Raw genomic sequence first — 9,603 nt, forward strand, 5'->3', positions numbered from 1 at the left:
ATTGTCACAGCAGCCGTTGCACTGTATGAAGAAGGGCCCTCCAGGATGCAGGACAATACTGGGAAGGAAAAGGAGGGAATCCTCGACCTTGAGGCAGGGCCTGGTGGCAGACTATTGAACCTGGTGTCTCGACAAGCTGCTAGGAGTGAAAAATAAAATAAAATATTGGAAGCTGCAGAGGTTGCAGATGAAAACAAAGGATTCTATCATGTAGGAAATAGAACAAAACACTACAAAATTTGCTTTGTTTTCGGAGATAAAATAAGCACAGAGCATTCCAGGAGGGTCAGGAGAGATCGTCATCCTTCTGAGAAACTGATGAGCACAGGGGAGAAGGGGAAAAGGCATGTGTGCATTTGAGAGTTGATAGCAAATTCTCAAATAAAGAAGGGATTTATTTATTTTTTTAAAAAAAATCCTTACAAGCTCATTTTTCGAGGAGCACATAGTAGGAAGGGAAAATAGCAAGGCATTTCATCCGGAGTGAGAAGCGCTAAAAATCATAGTTGGGGAACCATCATTAATTTCTACTGTATATTGGCATCTGTACATATAAATTAGCATATGCAAATTATATGCATATCTCATGAGAAGAGAATACTCCCTGGAAAAGACCCTGGTATTGGGAAAGATTGAGGGCACAAGGAGAAGGGGACAACAGAGGACGAGATGGTTGGACAGTGTTCTCGAAGCTACCAGGACCCTGGAGTATATTTGCTATAGAATCTGCCAATGAGTTCTTTGAACAACTTTTGTTTCATTTCTCCACTAAGGCATGCACTGTGGACACTTGACTGACCATATTGAGCTCTCAACCTTATTTTGGATTAATCAGAGTTGTTGTGCAACCAGGTGATGTAACTGAGGCCAATGAAAGAGTGTCTGCTGCAGTTGCTTCATACCACAAATAATGCAACTCACTCCTAGATTTTCTTTTGTCTGAGAAGCTTTGTAGATTTTGAAATACATGTGAAGCACCTTTAAATTATGTCACTCAAAAACAGCCATTGAACTCAGATATATAGCACCAATTGTAGCTGTAGTCCAAACTGTCTGGAGGGCATGAAATTGGTGAAGGCTAGCCCACAAAAAGACAACAGCTGTATTAAAAGGAAGAGGCCCTTTCACTAGCCAAATCTAACAGTCAGTGGCTGGGTCTTTCCCCTTGACTACCTAGCTCAGACTAGAAGGGAATGTCAGTTGCTCCAAGACACCAATAAAACTTGTATTTCCTGCTTCAGGTGCAGTACCATTGATTGACTGCTGCAAGATAGACTTGTCCAAGGTCCTGGGTTGGCCATAACTGCCATTTGTTACAGAACTCTGTGCCTATTTATCTGGGCAGTACCCCATCATAGAGAAATACTTGCAATTTTATCTACCCTTAGTCCCATGTGTCCTCAACCAGTCAATCACACCAATGGTCTTGTTTAGCCAACACAAAGCAAAGAACAAAATAGTAGCTACTCTATCCGAAATATGACTGCAAACTTTTACCCACTTACCATGGGTTCATGAATTCAATGGTACTTACTTCTTAGGAGACATATATAGGTTCGTGCTGGGCCAAACAGTGTGAAATGATCACCTCAACCACTGATTCTATCATGAAAGGGCAGCCACTTGTTATTTAATGTATTACTATTGTATATATTATTGCTAGGAGAGGCCCTTGTAGAATTTTATGCCTCAGGCACCAAAGTAACTTGACCAGTCATGAGTTCTACCGTGTTTCTCATATTATAAGACATGTCTTATATTCATTTTTTCCTCAAAAAAACACACTATGGCTTATTTTCAAGGGATGTCTTATTTTTTTCCTCCTCCTCCTGCCGCGGCCGGCATTGCTGCTGCACCTATCACTATGTCTTATTTTCGGGGTATGGCTTATATTCCTTGAATGCTTAAAAATCCTGCTATGGCTTATTTTATGGGTATGTCTTAAAATATGAGAAACAGGGTATGAACCTTCACCTGAGGGTGAGAGATTCGGGGAATGGACACCACTTGCTGCTCTGCCTAAAGCAGGAAGATGTCTTGGACTAGCCCTACTTTAAGCTGAATAAGAGTACAATGACATATACATGTGATCCACATTCAAATAACTTTTGCACTTTGTGTGTGTGGCCCAGATTTTTCTCTCCATGCCTTCGGCAGAAGTTCATTCAACACATACAAAATGGCCTCCTGCTTCCATACTCTCACATCCTGTCCTGTCTCATGGGTGGCAAACTCCATTCTTTTTTTACCTCCTTGGTACTGAAATAAGAACAACTTATTTTCTTGACTACTCATCACATCTTCTGTTAACTTATTCTAGTCATTTTTTGAAAAGGCAATGAGGAGGGGGAATGGATGTGGCATTGGCTTTTCAACTGTGGTTTTCATTTCCATAAACCTTACAGCACAAGAATGCATGAGATATTTACACAAATCTTTCCACAATTCCTGTGGCCTTGAGGAGCATTGCATTTGCATGAGTTCACCACTGCGGCTCATTTGTGCTTTCTCAGCATCATTGCCTGAGACAAGGAGCCACCAGACCCATTCCTAAGAGTTTTCTCCCTCCCTCCCTTTCTCACTAAGCAGATGGCACAAAACACTTTAATGCTCCCAGAAGAAATTGTTCAAAAATTTTATTGGCCACCCTCAAAGAGTTAATTTGATATGTTTTGTTTATTTATCAGATTTCTGTAGCATCTCCAAGGTACACAGGGTGGTACACATGGGGGTTATCCCATTTTATTCTCACAATCTTCATGTGAAGTAAGTGAGACTGAGGGACTGACTGGCTCAAGGTTACCCCATGAGCTTCAGGGCTCTGCAGGGATTCTTAATCCTTGTAGTCATGCCTCCACTGATGTATATGTGGTGTTCTTAGTCCACCGCAGGAAGAACTTAAGAAAGAGTGACTTCCAGGTCAAAGGTCATGTCTACATCAAGCTCAAGATACTGGCAGGGTGTGTGCCTCTTCTTTAACACAACAGGATGAACATAATTCAGATAACATGCAAAGAATGTGTGTGGTTCTCAAAGGTCCATTGCTCTGAAATGCAAAACCTTCATCTTTTCAATTGTTCTCTCTTCTTCTATAAAATCTTATTGCTTTGCCCATTAAGAACCATTCACATTTTCCCAGTTTGCAATGTTGAGCATTTATCAATTTCCAGACTTGTTTAATCTCCAGACAGTGGTGAATTCTTTGTCAGATTTGAAAATCCTTTTCACACAAAGGATTAGTAACTGTTCTGATGAGGAAAGTTTACGTGCCTTTAAGAACTGAACATTCAGGAGTATCATTACTCTAGATGTCATATACTATTATAATATATTAATCATGTCTATAAAGCCGGTAATGTATTATGCGCTGTACCAGCCATGAGGCAGATGAGGTCGCTGCTTCAGGCGACAGGAACCCCCATGGCAGCATGCCCATAGGTGCCCTGCCTGCCCTGCCATGTCCACCAGCTGCCATCGGTGTTTATTTTGTGGCCATTTGGGGGGTGATCTCACATGATTTGGGTGTGATCTTGCCCAAAATTGGTACTGGTGGTGGTGGTGCTTCTCCACCAGTGGAGGATGGAGCAGGGCGCATGGCAGCAGCAGGAGCAGATAAGTTGTGCTAGGAGCAGGGGTGGCAGCAGGGCAAAGTAGCACTCCCCATTTCACTTCAAGCAGTGAAACAGGACACACCATCCCGGCTATACAGAACACAGAAGTGAAACATCCTCTGTCCATAGGGCTAATAACGAACATATAGCTGTATAATAGTGTTCTAAGAATAAAGTTTGCTCTTGTGCAATTCCCCTTCGTTTCCATTGGGGACTTGTGCAGGAGACATTTCTGGTCTGCCAGAACAATATTACATTTCTGAAAGCTTACCAAAATGAGCTGCTAAAATTATCCTGGAAAGTAGCACGGCTATGTCAAATCTGGCCTCAGCTAAATCAACAGCTCAGCTCATTCTATAGATACTTTTGCTAACCTCCTGAAAAAAGTGCATGAATGGTTTCCCGAAAGACTCTTTCACAGCCTTCCTCTTAAAGTGATTGTTGGTATGATCCTTGTGTGTGAGTCACAATTTGGAGACAACATAACAGAAGGGACTAAAACAGAAACTAACATCCAAGTGAAGGAAGATTCCAAAGAGAGTGTTAGTTAACACAGCCCTTGAGGGGAAAAAACAAAAACCCTTCAGCTAATCTGACCTTAACAGATTAGACAACTGGGCCAAAGCAAACAAGATGAATTTTAACAAGGAGAAATGTAAGGTACTACACTTGGGCAAAAAAAATGAAAAACACAAATACAGGATGGGTGACACCTGGCTTGAGAGCAGTACATGTGAAAAGGACCTAGGAGTCTTGGTAGACCACAGACTTGACATGAGTCAGCAGTGCGATGCAGCAGCTAAAAAAGCCAATGCAATTCTGGGCTGCATCAATAGGAGTATAGCATCTAGATCTAGGGAAGTAATAGTACCACTGTATTCTGCTCTGGTCAGACCTCACCTGGAGTACTGTGTCCAGTTCTGGGCACCACAGTTCAAGAAGGATACTGATAAGCTGGAACGTGTCCAGAAGAGGGCAATCAAAATGGTCAAAGGCCTGGAAACGATGCCTTATGAGGAACGGCTTAGGGAGCTGGGTATGTTTAGCCTGGAGAAGAGAAGGTTAAGGGGTGATATTAAGCCATGTTCAAATATATGAAAGGATGCCATATAGAGGAGGGAGAAAGGCTGTTTTCTGCTGCTCCAGAGAAGCGGACACAGAGCAATGGATTAAAACTTCAAGAAAGAAGATTCCACCTAAACATTAGGAAGAACTTCCTGACAGTAAGAGCTGTTCGGCAGTGGAATTTGCTACCAAGGAGTGTGGTGGAGTCTCCTTCTTTGGAGGTCTTTAAGCAGAGGCTTGACAGCCATATGTCAAGAATGCTTTGATGGTGTTTTCTGCTTGGCAGGGGGTTGGACTGGATGGCCCTCGTGGTCTCTTCCAACTCTATGATTCTATGATTCTATGATTCTATTGCTTTTATCCATGTCCCTTTTTTATTTTCACCAGGCTAAGGGCTCATCCACACTTCCTTTGATGCACTGATTTTCCTCAGGAAAACTGCTCTTTAGTGCTCAGTTGGAGCATTCAGGTTTTCTCCAGATTGACATTTGCTCCGATTTAGCACTAAAAGGCAGGTTTTCCCTGTGAAAGGAGTGAGACATGTGGAAAACAGTTGAGATCCATGCCTGGGAAGTGCAGGGCACAGGACAAACAGAAGTGTTGGTGAGCCCTGAATTTTGATACGCCTGCAGTAAAGCGGTCATTGGAATCTTTCACCATGGATGTCAAAAATGATTCAACAGACTTCCACTCCGGTGTCTGCAGCGAGATTGCAGTTTATGCCACTGCACCTTTGCAACAGGTGCAAAAGAAGCAGGGGGGAGTGGGATCAGCATTGACCAAAAAGAAATGGCTGGCTATCTACCATCATGCCTGGTCATTGGCCAAGCTGAATGGGACTGCCAGGAGTTACAACATCTGGAGGGCACCATGTGGCTACCCCTGATCTAAGAGCTACATGACAACTACATTCCCATCTTAGGGTGCATTCTGCAACTTCCCTGCTATACAACCTAGATTAAAGGGCTGGCATGCACTCAGCTCCCAGAATTCCTCAGAAATGAATAGCCTGAACCTTCTTACATTTGCCAGTCACATCCTATGCCAAAACCGACTGCATGTTGGACCAAATTCTATGTGTGGTATTACAAATCCATTCTAAGTGCTGCACCAACAGGTAGATCCCAAAATCCATTCCGTTCTGAATATTTCTATGAACAATTTAGCCCACAAGGCAAGGAGGAGGCATGAAAAGAATAATGTACTGCAACTAGAAACATCAGCATATTATATGTAAAGTGAAGCAAATAAATAACTTTAGCTGCTATAGAAAATAAAAAACAATTCACACATATCTGACACCATATTCATTTGTCTTGTGACCAATTTAAGAAAGCTGTTCTTAAGGGGCCATCTTAAGGGGTGTTTTATTGCAGATATATTTCGCAACACATTTTCTTAAGAAAATAACTAAGTAATAGTGCATTACTGGTAGATTTTTTTTCTGCTTTATTTTTCTGTAGTGATTCCCCAATGCTACCACATCATTGCTGTCCGGTAGGGCTATAGCACAACAAAAAACACAGAACATTGGTGGTATGGAAAGTTACATGATTTCAGCAGGAAGTTACACATTACATACTTTTGAAAAAAAAATGCCCTGAAATTTTTGCAATATTGAAAGCGAAATCACATATGGCTGTCCCCTCATAAGCACAAATAATTATGAATGCGCAATAAAAAGGCCATCTGGAAAGGCCCAGAGTCTGATTTTTAAAAAGAAAAAGACTAGCAACTTTGTCTAAACATACATTTGTTTTTAAATACTTAGTATTTTCTTTATGTGAATGTGTTCAGCAAGGCGCAGTTCATTATAGTTCATCTTGAAAGACTGTAGCGACTGCAAGAAAATGTCAAAATTACAGGCTTATGAGGTACAAAGTGTTGAAATACCATCCTAATGCAACATTTGGTATGACTTGACCTTGCTATTTCAACACCTCTGAGGTCTTTCAAAAAGCACCAGGATTGATTGGAATGAAAGCCAGTACCCTAGTGTACAAGAAGAATGTTGTGGATGATGGATTTCACTGTTTGGCATCATACAGTTGTACTTGACTTTATTGTTAATGTTAGATTAGTATTCTCAAAGGAAAGGTGAAAATATAGGTTGGATGTCAGATGAAGAGACAGAAATCTAAAGAGTCCAGGGGCAGGGTTTCCCCCTTAAATCTGTTCTTAGCATTGATCCCTTGTGATATGCCACAGGGAGAACAACAGGTTGGAAGGTTAATACTGTAGTTTCAATTGGCAATAGCCTGGAAAGAAGCTTAGATCTCCTATCTTAAAATGTAAGCTCCTTCCTACTGCTCATGCATATTGAGGAAAAGGCTACCAAAGAACAGAAGAACAGTCTGCAGGATCAGGCCAATGGCCCATCTAGTTCAGCATCCTGTTCTCATTATGACCAACCAAATGCCTGTGGGAAGCCTGCAAGGTGGACGTGAGTGCAACTCCTTCACTTGGAAGCAACCACTGTCCTCGGCTCCTGACTTTTAAACAGCTTAAGCTTCAACATTGCACATGCCTTTTTAGCAGAATATTTGTTTCTCTCCCAGGAGGCATTGGAAAAATTCCCTCTTTGTCCTGGAAAAAAATGGCTGCTATCCTAAAAGAACTGGGACAAAAGCAACACTGCAGTAGAACAGTCATTGATAAATCTGTTTCTTAGTACATATGATGATATTATTTGGCTCTGGTTAGATCCAATTCATTCTTTTAAAAACAAAAGGCTTTCACAAAGGAAGGTTTTCAGTTGCACTGTGGGGGGACTGATTTATGATTGTCTAGTTTTTGGTGATTGCTCCCCAGATGGCGGAGGGTGTGATCTTTATTGTGATCCCTTCTCCCTCCACTCTTGTTCAGACGTCAGAGGTTTTTATTGCAAATCCCTGCTGGTATTGACCTTCATGTTCCAAGTCTTGTTTCCCACTAAATTCCCCTCCTACGGCTGGCCACAATTTTAGCATCTGACTCTCACCCTCTTCGGCAAGGACATGTGGTGTTATCCATGACTGACATTAATGCCATTGTGTGAGTCATGAGTGCATGTAGCCCCATAATTCCCAAAGAACCAAATTATATGCTTTGCAAACCAGTTAGAGGTATGCCATTAATCATTCATGGGGAGGAATTAGTAATATTAGGGGAAGATCACTGGTTGAGACATAGGGAGTGTGGGGTTTATTGCTTAGCATCAACAGCAGGCCTTTGGCGGTTCTGCTGAAAGAATACCCCACATAACTTTCTTGTCATTTCCCCTCCAAAATTTCCCAACCAGCTTGTTAAGGTTATTTAGAAGCTTCTGGAATAGGTTCCTACCAAATATGGCAAAAGCACTGAAATACATTATTCTAAAATTTTCCACTAAAGTTGCATTCCTCCAATGAGACAAGGCAGATTTTGTAGTTCCTCAAAAGTGTATCATCAGCCTAGATTTCTTTGCTAGCAGTGAATATGTGAGAGATCAGTTCCACCACATGGCCAAATCACCGCCATTTTATCATATTGCTTTCTGAGCCAAAGCTCTTCAGTGGCCTGACACTATAATTTGATGTGCTGAGGTTCCTGAGGCTGGTATGAGGCAAGCAGTGCTGGAGCAATGAGACAATTTATACCTCCAAGGAATGTGATATTGGTGCTGTTGTTATCAATCCATCCTCAAGCATGGTAAACCTGTATTAGGTGATGGTATTTCGGGTACAGTATAGAGACGAGACAGGGATAGAGATATGCTGATGAAGTTCCCTTGTGTCAGAGAAGTGGTTAACCCATTGTTTTTTTAAGGTTGAGGGCCACAATAGTTATTGGCCAGCCCCCCAAATGCTGCATACCGGCAGAAGACATCTCCAAAGTGCTTGTTGCCATCCCATACTCTCTTAACACATACACACAGGATGCACATGCATTCACCACACACACACACACACACACACACACACACACACACACACACACAGACCACATACTCTCACACACTGTAGACAGGTCACATACAAACCATACAAATGGAGCACAGCAATGATGTTGGCAGGAATTTAAAGTGCTGCCCAAGCCAAGCTCTTATTCTTTCTGTTCAAAAAAGCAGAGCTAGAAGCACCACACACATATACATACTAACACTCCCATCAAAGGCTGGCTGTGTTCATTCAGTCTCCTCTTGGCTGAGAGTTTCAAACACTATCCAGTTTCAAACACAATGACAAAACGATACCATCTATCCCAGGCATCCCCAAACTGTGGCCCTCCAGATGTTTTGGCCTACAACTCCCATGATCCCTAGCTAACAGAACCAGTGGTTGGGGAAGATGGGAATTGTAGTCCAAAACATCTGGAGGGCCAAAGTTTGGGGATGTCTGATCTATCCCAACAGATGCCTAGAAGAGTCAAAGCAAAATGAAGGTTTCCTGAGTACTGCAGAAGCACTCATATGGCAGTTTATTCCATTTCCTCCTACCGTGTTTCTCATATTATAAGACACGTCTTATATTTATTTTTTCCTCAAAAAAACACACTATGGCTTATTTTCAAGGGATGTCTTATTTTTTTCCTCCTCCTCCTGCTGCGGCCGGCATTGCTGCTGCGCCTATCACTATGTCTTATTTTCGGGGTATGGCTTATATTCCTCGAATGCTTAAAAATCCTGCTATGGCTTATTTTATGGGGATGCCTTAAAATATGAGAAACAGGGTAAGTCAGGCATCCCCAAACTTCGGCCCTCCAGATGTTTTGGACTACAATTCCCATCATCCCTGACCACTGGTCCTGTTAACTAGGGATCATGGGAGTTGTAGGCCAAAACATCTGGAGGGCTGCAGTTTGGGGATGCCTGCCCTAAGTATTTATTTCCGCATTAAATTTGAGCTTTCACATGATGAGCACGAGCCTGGATAGCTCAGTTGGCTAGAGAGTGGTGCTGATAACACCA

The sequence above is a fragment of the Zootoca vivipara genome, chromosome 8 (assembly GCF_963506605.1).
Source record: "Zootoca vivipara chromosome 8, rZooViv1.1, whole genome shotgun sequence".
Classification (NCBI taxonomy): Eukaryota; Metazoa; Chordata; class Lepidosauria; order Squamata; family Lacertidae; genus Zootoca; species Zootoca vivipara.